Below are 11,840 nucleotides of genomic sequence, written 5' to 3' on the forward strand. Positions count from 1 at the left end.
AACCAATATTCCCAACATGGTCATAAAAAGGATGATGTCCATATTCAAATTCAGGTCGATAATCATTGTATTGGCTTCTATCATACCAGTTCGACATTCTTAATTGCAAGGGAATTCATATATGTTTTGAGAATCTACTTTGGCAAAATAAGAGTCCATATATGTTTTGAGCGATTATTGTTGAGAATAAATCATTGAGCCCTATGTTATGAAGATTGGCCGAATCATTAGTCCCAGTACCTCTCTACTAATTTGTCAATATTTTTGTATATAATTTTTATCAATCTAAAAATCCTTCACCTTCACAAGTCTTAGAGTTCGAACCTTCACTACTACAACCACGAAAAATATCTAATCATTTTGGCGCCGCTGCCGGGGAGAGAATATATTTTCCCGCCAAAAATGAATTTTGAATTATGAGAAGAAAAGTGTCCTCCCTCTAATCCTGTAAGGGTGTCCCTTTAGCAATTGGGGTGGAAATAGTAATTTTGGGGTGGAAATAGTAATTTTTCTGGGTTCCTCTGGTACATTTCTAGGACGCTTCCGGTGCATTTTTGAGGTGCCACCGGTACATTATCCTGGGGTGTAAAACACTACTTTTCGAGCTCATTTCGCCGCAAAGGCTTATTTCTCTAAAAACATCTACAAAAACACAAAATAACACAATAAGTACTTAATCGAGTCTAACAATACAGAATATTGAGAACAAAATAGACACATAAATGCGTCTATCATTGTTCACCAGAGCACAAATTAATTGTGTTGATTGGTAAACCTTGTCTCATGTGCCTGATCAAAAGAGACAAGGTTGTGAACGCACAGGCTGTAGGAAAAGTTTTTCTTCTTTTCTAAGTTTGTTTTCCTGTCTATCAAATAAAATAAAGGGTTATTATCGACAATTCTACTCTTTATAGGGTTTAGAGTTGGACATCCACAAACCTGTTTAAAGGTTTCAAACCCTACATTCCTTTTTCCTCTTTGATATTCTTTATATCTTAAGACTGCCTGTTGATATTGTGAATTCCACTCATAAAAACCAGTTGTTAATAACTGTTCTCAAAGCATCATGTCTTTGGATGGAAAACATGTCACCTTGAAAAGAAAAAGGATGAATACAAGAAAGACAAGGGTTGTCCCTTCCAACTCTCAGAAGTTTTCCGGTGTTCTTGATGAGTTGAAGGAAGTAAGAAAAGAGATTTGTGAAATAAAGTCTTGCGTTTTAAGATCTTTGAAAATTCAGAAAACCCTGGTTCGACATAACCACCCAAGACGGTTTGTTGACATCAACTCCTTTCTCCACGAACCTTATGTACCAATGGTGGTTGATGACAAGGAGTTCGGGAATGATAAAGAATTTCTCAAAGATATTGTTGCCTAGTATGTATTCTTTTTGGTTTAGTTGGAAGAATAACTAGTGCATTGGATAGCAATGATTGTGACTACACATAGCTATTATTTTTCATCTTCTTGTATTATTTTTTAGGTTTATTGGTTTTAGATTCTAAAAATATTTGGAGGATGATGGTTTGCAGTATTTAATCTTTATGATTTGTGATATTGCAATGTGTTATGGGATATTGGTGTTTACATCCGTGAACTGTGTTGTCCCATATTTTGTCAAAAGTAAAGTCGTTCATGATCGGTATTCATGTATTGAGTTAAGGATGAATAGACTTTTGACAAACACAATAGTTAAGCCTATTGATGGAAGATAGGTTAAAATCTTTTGTGGTTAAGTATTATGTCTATTAAATATCGTTATGCAAATAGTGATGGAATATAGAATGAATCCTTGTGTATTCCACAGTATTGATCTTCATTGATTCATTCTTTATGTAATAATATGAGGCTCTTAATGTGTCTTATGTTGAGCACGATAAAACCAAGTTGATTAGTTTATGATTAGCTTTGTTGGTTGTTCCATAAGGTATTTTATGTTGAGAATTTGGAACTAAATTAATCATCTTGTTTGGTTATTTATTTATTGATCTGTAAGTTTTCTTATGTCAAGCAAATCAAATGTCAATTAAATTGATTACTTTTGTAATTAGTTTGGTTGTGTATTCCAATTAGATTAATTATGGGTTCTCTTGTGATTAGTCTAGTTGAGTATTCATATACTCCATAAGTTTTTCTTGTGTTGAGTATATGAACGGCTGTCCTAATCATTTTCTATTGGTTATGTTAGTCGTGTCTTCCGTAAGTTTACTTATGTTGAGCACAATCAATTAAATTGACCACTTTGTGTGTTTAATTTGATTGCATATTCCGGTTAAATTAATCATGGGTTTACTTGTGATTAATTTGATTGAGTTTTGGATATAGAAAATCATTCTCATGGTTTTTGGTGTCCAATAAAAATCCTTCTTTTCTTTCGAAATGAAGGTCGCTCTTGTTGTTCCCTTGGGAATGACATCTAATGGGGGAGAGTTCTTTTCAACTTGTGTTTAATGGTCATATCTTGAGGGGTGTGCGACTGTGGAATTTTAGAGGGGTTATCTTGTATCTTTAAACTCCTTGATGAATGTTGTTAGCTTCGGCTATATGATTGCATCTAAATAAGATGATGTGTGTTTCTTTCTCTCAGTCATGAAATGTCTCTTACGGGAATTTCATTATGATCCCGTTCTTGTACCTTTGCCAATCTTATTGACAAAAAGGGGGAGAATTAATATGTAGTTCACACTACAAATACATATGGTTTTCGGATCATTGTGTAAGGGAGAGTGGTTTTCATGTGAGATGGAATATTGACTAAGGGGGAGTTATACATATCACCATAGTATTATTGTTGAAGTTGTGATACAATTGGACATTGACAATATGTAATAATACTATAACACTGTATAACAATGATCTAGACCGATGCTTTCTCATTGTTATAGCTACGGATCTTCAACAACGGTGATGCTAAACTTACAACCTTTGGGATCATTGGAGTACTTGGAAGTGACGAAGTTTTCAAGGAATGTTGAAGATTAGACATGCGGAATAGGAGCTACTTAAGTTTCATTATCTTTTTTGTATTCCATATGTATTGATAGTTTTGTCAGTAAAATTGACAAAGGGGGAGATTGTTAGAGCACTGCTCGGTCAAACTCGCATGCGTTGCTATCTCAAGCATGTTTGTCAATGTTAGTGATCAAAACTATAAGTCTTGATTTCTAGTCTATTATAGCTAAGTCTCGGACTAGGATAGTAAGTGTAGTTGAGATCAATGACTTCATGGTGATTCATCATACAAGCAGAAGAACTACTCAAGGAACCGGTGGAACTTCTCGACAAAAAGGTATGTGAAGACTTGAACTTATCTGTCACTCAAAAGTCTATGTATTCTATCTCCTACTTCTTGAGACAAAAAGTCGTATGTTATATATATACTTAGATTATACACATTTGGTATTTCGATCCAAGTATACCTCGCCTATCTATATCTCCAAATATGTGTTGGTAAGCGTTTCGCTTCGACCGTGTTTATCTTTACCTAGTGACGAAAGTCATGAAGTGTTTCAATTACTTTGAAAATTGCTTTGACGAGAAATGGTGTAATAATTGTATAACGTCCTCTAAGAATGTGTCATGTACCAGGATAAGAGACAAGAGGGGCCCTTATCATAATTAGGAATTGATTCCTCCTTTCTTCTTCGGTAAAAACGATGATGTTGAATTACTTCATAGTGTGAGGTTACAATTTGAAGAAAACTCAAAATTAGAGATGAATGGATTCGCTGAGTTGTCTCCAGTTATAATTCACATAACGAAAGATGTAGAGATGTAGGTTTGCGTACAATTTTTGGAGGAGAACTTTGATATGTCTGCAAACTTGATGGAGTTGTTATTTCTTCACAACAAGTTACTCGTATGGATTATTTTGGTCTTTATTTTGATTATAATCGCTTCTTGTTCGGTCGAGGTAAGTGTACTGTGATCTCATCACTTACTTATGAGAAATTACTTCTTCAATTGCTTCTTAGCCTGGGGTATAACTCAGATTTTTGGTTTCTACATTCATTTCCTCGTTTCTGTGTTACTGGTTTTGCATTTCTGGGTGCGAAGAAGATGTTTGTTCACAGGCCTGAGAGGGATAGATTTTTGTTACTACTCTTGTTTGCTAGAGTAATTACTATTGAGATTAGCTGTGAAAACCTTGCAAGCTCAAAGTATTTGATCGTTATTGACAGCAAATTGAATTGCAAGGTCTATGTTACTCTTCTTTTTGATGATGATACTCGTTCATTATTTGATCGAGGAAAAGAGATAGAGCTCAGTTTAGGGACTTCATGTTTTACTAAATGTTCTGAAATTATATCTACAATTGATGTATGCTTGAAATTCCTGGGTGGATACTATAGAATTTTTGTTCCATAGTTGATTCATGAACATGGTTACTGGTCAGATTCATGGTATCATGGTATTTATAGTGCTGCTTGGAAGATGCTTGGTAAAATGTTTCCAATAGATGTTGTGTGTCTCAACAGTAAATATGTTCTTAATCACCAATTTCCCAGTGAGAAATCCTTAATTAATAGTAGAGTAATTGATCGTGGAAAAGAATTTGGAGCCATTGATGGATGCTCTTATTTTACTGGTGACTATGGGCTCTGTTTGGGTCTAACTGATTCTTATTTGTTTGTCTTAGATGTTTTTTCAAATGTAAAGGATGCAAACAATGTGAAATTCGTTTATGAGCTATTTTTTAGACATGGATTTCGATTACATTCACTCTCTATCAATTATATCTTGTTTGTGTTCACAACTGGTGATATTGTTGATGTTTTTCTGTGGTGTCTTCAAATGGTTAAGATGTGGAGAAAAATATTTTTTCTTTTGCAGCTGAAGTATGATTCGCTTAATGATATTTCAATTCAGTTTCTTGAATCATTGGCTATTCTTGGGATTCATATAGAGAATTTTGAATGCTTCTCCGAGTTTATTATGTTCATACTTCACCATGGATTCTCATATTTGCAACTTGGTATTCACTCTTCTCTTGGGATAATATTTCATCCGCAGAATTGTTATTGGTTTGCCCACATTGCTAGAACTTGTGCAATTATTGGACTTGTATCTCTGCAAATGATTCACGTTGCTGGTTCAGCTGAATTTTTTTCTTATAAGCATGTGATCTTTCTGTTGATTCCTAGCTTGGGGTACCACTCAGATTTTTCGGATGAACAATCCACTGTTCTTCTATGTGTTATTGATGCTGACATTGTTGATGAGAGGACACTGACTATTACAATGGCTGCAATAACTGGAAATTTGAGTCACTTGGCTGAGAGTTTAGTGTGGAGATTGCATAGTGGTGATGCTACAACATTCATACTTGCTGAATTGTGGGATATTCGTGCAAGGGAACACGGGCACAAGCAGTGGACGCCAAAACCTACAGAAGTTAACCTGCTTGTTTGTACTGATGCTCATCTCCAGATAAATGTGCTTGCATCCGAGGCCTATGGGAGATTTTCGATTAGTGAAGGTGTTGCATATTATGTGGAGAAGCATTGCCACACAAGACATCAAAATTTCAATGTTGCTTATTTTTATATGCCTCTTACACAAATTCCTTCCTACATAATCGACTTCAGCAAGGTATACTTCTTCCAGTACATATTTCTGCTTACTTCTAGATGTACTAGTTTACCTACTGCTGTGTATATTCGCTTCATATTTGATCGTGGTAAAGAAATGGAACCGGTTGGGAGGGGGTCTGTCTTTGTTAGACATAATTAGAATGGGTTGATATTCGCGGATGCTAGTACTATCAAATCTTCTCATGAATTGATTTTGGAGTTTGGGTACCATTTCATTTTATTCCTTGGAGTCTTGACTGTACTTGAGTTCGTTATAACTGGAGAAATGTGTGATGCTAGTCAGCTGGTTTATGGAATGTCGCAGCAAGATTATATTCTCAGGTTCATTTCGATACTACAAGTGACAAGGAAAAATGAGCTTGGCAGCGTATCCGAACTGTATGGCCAGTTGCTTATCCAAGTCACTAGTGGATTTCACACTGCAATCTACATTATTCTAGATTACTCTTCAACGCTCTTACCGTTGCTACTACAGATGAATCCAAGTTTCCGGCCAAGGGCCTTACTCCCTGTCAATTTCGAGTAGTTATAGGTGGAATGGAGAAGCTACACTAGTGACTCTGATACACGCATTTATGTGTCTATTTTAATCTCGATTTTCTGTTTTGTTGGTACCCATTTGTGTATTTACTATGGATTTTTATGTATTTGTAGGTGTTTTTGGAGAAATAAACATTTTAGGAAAATTCGGCTCGAAAAGTTGTTAAAGGCACCTCAGAGGACATTTTCTAAACGGACCCCTGCTTTGGATAAGGGGCACCTCAATTACTAAGGGGAACCTTAACTGATAAGGGACACCCTCTTCACTATTTACAACCGTCTGATAAAGAGACCCAGCTGACTGGATATGGGGCGACCTTCTTCACCATTTCAAAACTGGATTTTGGAGGGAATTTTGTGCAGTGACTGGCAGCAATTAGGGTTTGAGAATTGGACAAGTTTTAAGGAGATTCAATCACTGAAACTCTTTGGGATTACTCTATTGAGCAAGACAGGAATGTTAAGGGTGTTGGAATCAACCAGAATTGGCTGGATAGTTCGATTTAGAATATCAGGGAAATATGGGTTTTTCTCGGGTTTTTTAGTTTGAAAGGAGAGAGATTATTTCGGTGATTTGGATCAAAATGATCATGTTACGACAAAACAGGATGGGTATATGGGTTAGAACCGAATAACAAGGGTTGAATCATTGCTTTTGATAAAACAGAGTAACACGAGTAACCCGAGTTCTGTGTGAGTGATACGATGGTTTGCGTGTGCCTGCTGCGTGTTTAACCACTCCTGGGATGTTTACTGAGTGTTTTTGGAGTGTTTCAACATGATAAAACTGCGTGAGGAGCTAAATCCGGGAAGAAAATATTCCTGAGAATATTTTCTTTCACTGCCGAATAATGGAGGATTTGTTGGAGTTATGGAGGAGTATTCTCGGTGATTTGAAGCTATATAAGTTGTGGAGGAATAGTATATGAGGTACCGAGAGTTGGGAGAGGCTACAGAAAATAATTAGAAGCTGCAGATCAGATTTCTCTGCTGCTGCAGAGAAGGAGAAGCTGAAGAACAATAAACAGATAAGAACTGTCGTTCTTGACCGTCACATATTCATCCCATAAACGTCAGCTCTTCTGCGACACCAGCTATAAACAGTTCTTCGCCACAGTTGTAACAGGGAGTTATAACGATCACTAGGCGTTGCAAACTTCTCGTTTGTATTATTTTCCTCCCTTTTCTTCTTTGTAAACGCCATTTGAGCTATAAAAATATATTTTGAGCGTGTTTTTCACTATGTGGAGCTAAACCTTTCTCTGGGACGACGGAGGAAGCCAAAATTCATCATGTGGTAAATTCATTTAATTCTTTATATGACTATTTGCATTGAATTAAAATTAGAAAAAGATTTTTCTTAATTAGTTGTCATTTCGTTTGATGGTTTATGCTTAGGGTTAATTCTTTTGTTATGCCATGCTTAAGATTTACATTTAATATTTTAAGAATCTACATTAGGCAAAGAAATAGAGTCAAAATTCTTATTGAATGAGCTATAATTGTTTAAAATAAATAGGTGAATCGCAAGAATTTGAATATTTAGTGGAATCCTAGTCCTAGAACCTCTCGAAACATTGTTATTATTTTGTATATATTTGCTAGTTTTATAATTTAAATCTAAAAATCAATCTCATCAAGTTCGAGTGAACGACAACTCTATTTACCACTATATAAAATTCGACCAATTTTTGGCGCCGCCAACGCAGACTTGTTCATAGATTTGTTTTTAGGTTTTATTTTTATTTTTATTATATTTGTTCTTTTTTACGCGTTTTGGTGTTTATGTTTGCTTTCAGATTTGGAGCGGAGCGAAAGAAAAAAAGAAAGTGTTGAAAAGAAAAGCAAAGCCAAAATAGAAAAGAAAAGAGAGATCCGAACGGAGTGAAGAAGAAACTTTTGTATATAGTGTTTATTTTATTTTTATTTTTTTTAGAAACTGTAATTAGGATTTTAATGTTGTAATTTTTCGTTTTATTTTTTTGGACTTTATTTTGGGACTTTTGGACATTTTTATTATTTTAAACCCAAAGGAAGGGTAATTTTTTTTTTTATATATATAACTGCTGCAGGGAAGGACGATAGTTACAATATTGTCTCGACCCCTCATTGTTCGTGCACTGACATCGGAGTCGGTGGCATGAGTCGACTTCAATGGTTCATCGCCCGTCTGGTAAGGGAGATAAGAATCTATCCACCCACGAATCCCCTGTCAGTGGGTTTTATTTTGAGAATATCAAACTGGTATTACAATAATAGCCAATACAACGAATATCCAACTGGACAATATGGACATCACTCTTATTATGACCATAGTGTGAATAGTGGTTGGGAACGCCATCCTTTTGAAGGATATGGGTCATACCATGGTGAGCCCAATTATTATCCACACGCGCATCGGTCATACGAGCAAGAAGATTATACTACTAGTTCTTCGGCTTTAGAGGATACAATGAAAATTTTGAAAAGTAGTCTTTTTTATGATCCTTTTGTTCATATTCCTTCTTTAGAAGAGTCCCTCAGGGATTTAGCTGAGTCGACACGAAAGTTAGCTGAATCGACATGTAAGTTAGCTGGGGTGAATAACGTAGTTATGGACGAAAGGACTGCAACAACGACTGAATCTTTAGAAGATATCTTCAATAGATTAACTCAAAACTTAGATCCAACACTAAGGGAACTTTCTTTGGAAGAGATCCTTGAGAGGATAGCTGAGTCGACACGTAGACTTGAGTTAGAGACGAAAAAAAGTACTGCTCGAAATAACTTGAATTGTCTATATAGTGTTTCCAATAATACCCTTGAAAATGAGGACAATTTTTATAATCAAGATGACGAGGTTAGAATTGGTAACACTTGTTTAGATGAGGTGCAATCATTTTCGTGTTATTATAATGATGATTTTGATGAGGATAGTATTGATGATGAACCTGAAATATATAAGCATAGTGATGAGGAATCTGTTACTCCCAATGAGCTTTATAATGATAATGTTAATTTTAGTACAAATCCAAATAATTTTAATAATTATTCACCTATTTAAAAGGACGAGGATTTGACTAGAAATCCACGTTTTAGACGATGTAGTATTTCCTTTTCACGAAGACAACGAAGGTTTAGAGGAGCGAGTTTATTTTAAGTCTAGTGATTTAGAAACAATAGTCATAGACAAAGAAAGTGAACTCGTAGAGATGAGTGAGGATGAACCTGACTTAGAAGAAACAATTGACCAATTCCAGGAATCTGATGACCTAGAAATTAGGGAAGTTGTGACTATTCTTTCTAGAGACACCGAAAACTCAAAGTTTGGGGTGATTATCATTCTCCATGTGCTTTAACTTTTCGAAAGGTCCCTCGCTTGGGACTTGATATATGTGCCTCAACCATTGTGCCATATTACCGTCATACTAGATCTCCCGAACCTAATAATGTCCAGAAAGAAGCTCAGTTGTTAGAAACACATCCTATGGTTGATGTGGTTGACCCAGGCTATGACACCAAAATTGACTTTATTTTCCCACCAAAAACTTTTCTCTCAATTGTGGGAACATATGAGTTACAAGTGTGACAGTTATTAAGTTTTGAGACTAGACCTAATTACTTTAGGAGATTAGGGTTGACACATTTGTTTAAGGAAGACCACCACTTTCATCGTGGTCAATTGTGTGAGTCAAAAATGATTGACTTTAAGGATCCGCAGCTATTTAGGTTATTATTATGTGTTTCTAAGTTTTTACTTGAGTTTTTCCAGACTCTAATACCTGAATCGGATCTTAGCTATGAGGAAATGCAGTCCGTGAAAATATTTTATCTAGACCCAGTTATAGAACCTGAACCTGAACCACAGCTATATGTGGTTGTCTTAAACAGGAAACTAAACAAGGGTGTGCTTTATTCGTTAATTTTCTTGGCATGTTGCAGATTCCTTTTACTTGTCATTGCCCTATTTGGTTTTGGTGATCCGCAGTTATTCCGGCTATTACTTTATGATTCTGTAAGGTGGATAATCCTTTCTTAGTCTGGCTGAAGACTTTAAACTTAGCACTTCTTGGGAGGTAACCCATGCTCATGCAACACGGTAATATCTTTCATTAACTCTTTTCTTCAAGTGGTAACAGTTTCTCATTGTTCAAGCTTTTAATTTCATCTTTAGAACATTGAGGACAATGTTAGATTTAAGTTTGGGGGTATGGAAGAAACTTTTTAGTTGCAGTATAAATAAATAAACTCCAGAGCCTAGAAATTTATGCTTTTAAGGTTGGCACTAACCAATCTAAGTGGATGGGAACATCTTGGTTATAGGAGTTGAGGAACCAATCTGATTAGATGGAAACATCTAAAGAGTCAATTCATAAAAGCACAGAGCTCGGGTGTTAGAATTAAAAAAAAAAACATGGTAGTTTCGCCATATCTCGTTGAATTCTTTTCACCTTCTGTTTTTATTTTTATTTTCTTTTAAGTGACTGGGTGAATTAGAGTGATTGAGATACCAAAAAAAAATTGAGACCGGACCATGAGACCAACCGGAATAAATTCAATAAAGTGGACCACTGGTGCCCTTGTATATGCCAGTTGTGTTGACCTAGAGTTAGGATTATCACCCCGCTGGTTCCCTTGTATATGCTAGCTGTGTTGATATTTGTCAGACCGGTATCTCAGTCCATTAGGATAGGTTCACCTTATTCGACATCAAAACCATCTACATTTTTCTCTACATCCATCTTCTTAATCTTTCCATGTGATTGGTTGACTCCGGTTATGATTTACAGAAACTATCTAAGTAGAGCTCGGTCACTTATATATGAATTTTAGTATGCTTGAGTACAAACTCGTGTACAATAATTGGAATTTCGCATCAGGGTACTTCCTCCTATAGTCAATGATTGTATGCCAACCAAGGAGATTCTTTAGTGCCTTCCAAAGTTCAGCGTAGATAGCTAGGCTCTGGAGTAAAGGTTTTGTGGGTACACCTCTGGTAAACCCTCCCGAGACTATAACTCGGCTTTGTTGATTAGATTTGCTCGGGACTAGTAAATAATAATAAGTTTGGGGGTACTTGATACACGTATTTATGTGTCTATTTTAATCTCAATTTTCTATTTTGTTGGTACCCATTTGTGTATTTACTATGGCTTTTTATGTCTTTGTAGGTGTTTTTGGAGAAATAAACATTTTAGGAAAATTCGGCTCGAAAAGTTGTTAAAGGCATCTCGGAGGACATTTGCTAAACGGACCCCTGCTTTGGATAAGGGGAACCTCAATTACTAAGGGGCACCTTAACTGATAAGGGACACCCTCTTCACTATTTACAGCCGTCTGATAAAGACACCCCAGCTGACTGGATATGGGGCGACCTTCTTCACCATTTCAAAACTGGATTTTGGCGGGAATTTTGTGCAGTGACTGGCAGCAATTAGGGTTTGAGAATTGGACGAGTTTTAAGGAGATTCAATCACTGAAACTCTTTGGGATTACTCTATTGAGCAAGACAGGAATGTTAAGGGTGTTGGAATCAACCAGAATTGGCTGGATAATTCGATTTAGAATACCAGGGAAAGATGGGTTTTTCTCGTTTTTTTTAGTTTGAAAGGAGAGAGATTATTTCGGTGTTGGATCAGAATGATCCTGTTACGACAAAACAGGATGGGTATATGGGTTAGAACCGAATAACAAGGGCTGAATCATTACTTTTGATAAAACAGAGTA

Source organism: Papaver somniferum, chromosome 9 (genome assembly GCF_003573695.1).
Source record: "Papaver somniferum cultivar HN1 chromosome 9, ASM357369v1, whole genome shotgun sequence".
Lineage (NCBI taxonomy): Eukaryota > Viridiplantae > Streptophyta > Magnoliopsida > Ranunculales > Papaveraceae > Papaver > Papaver somniferum.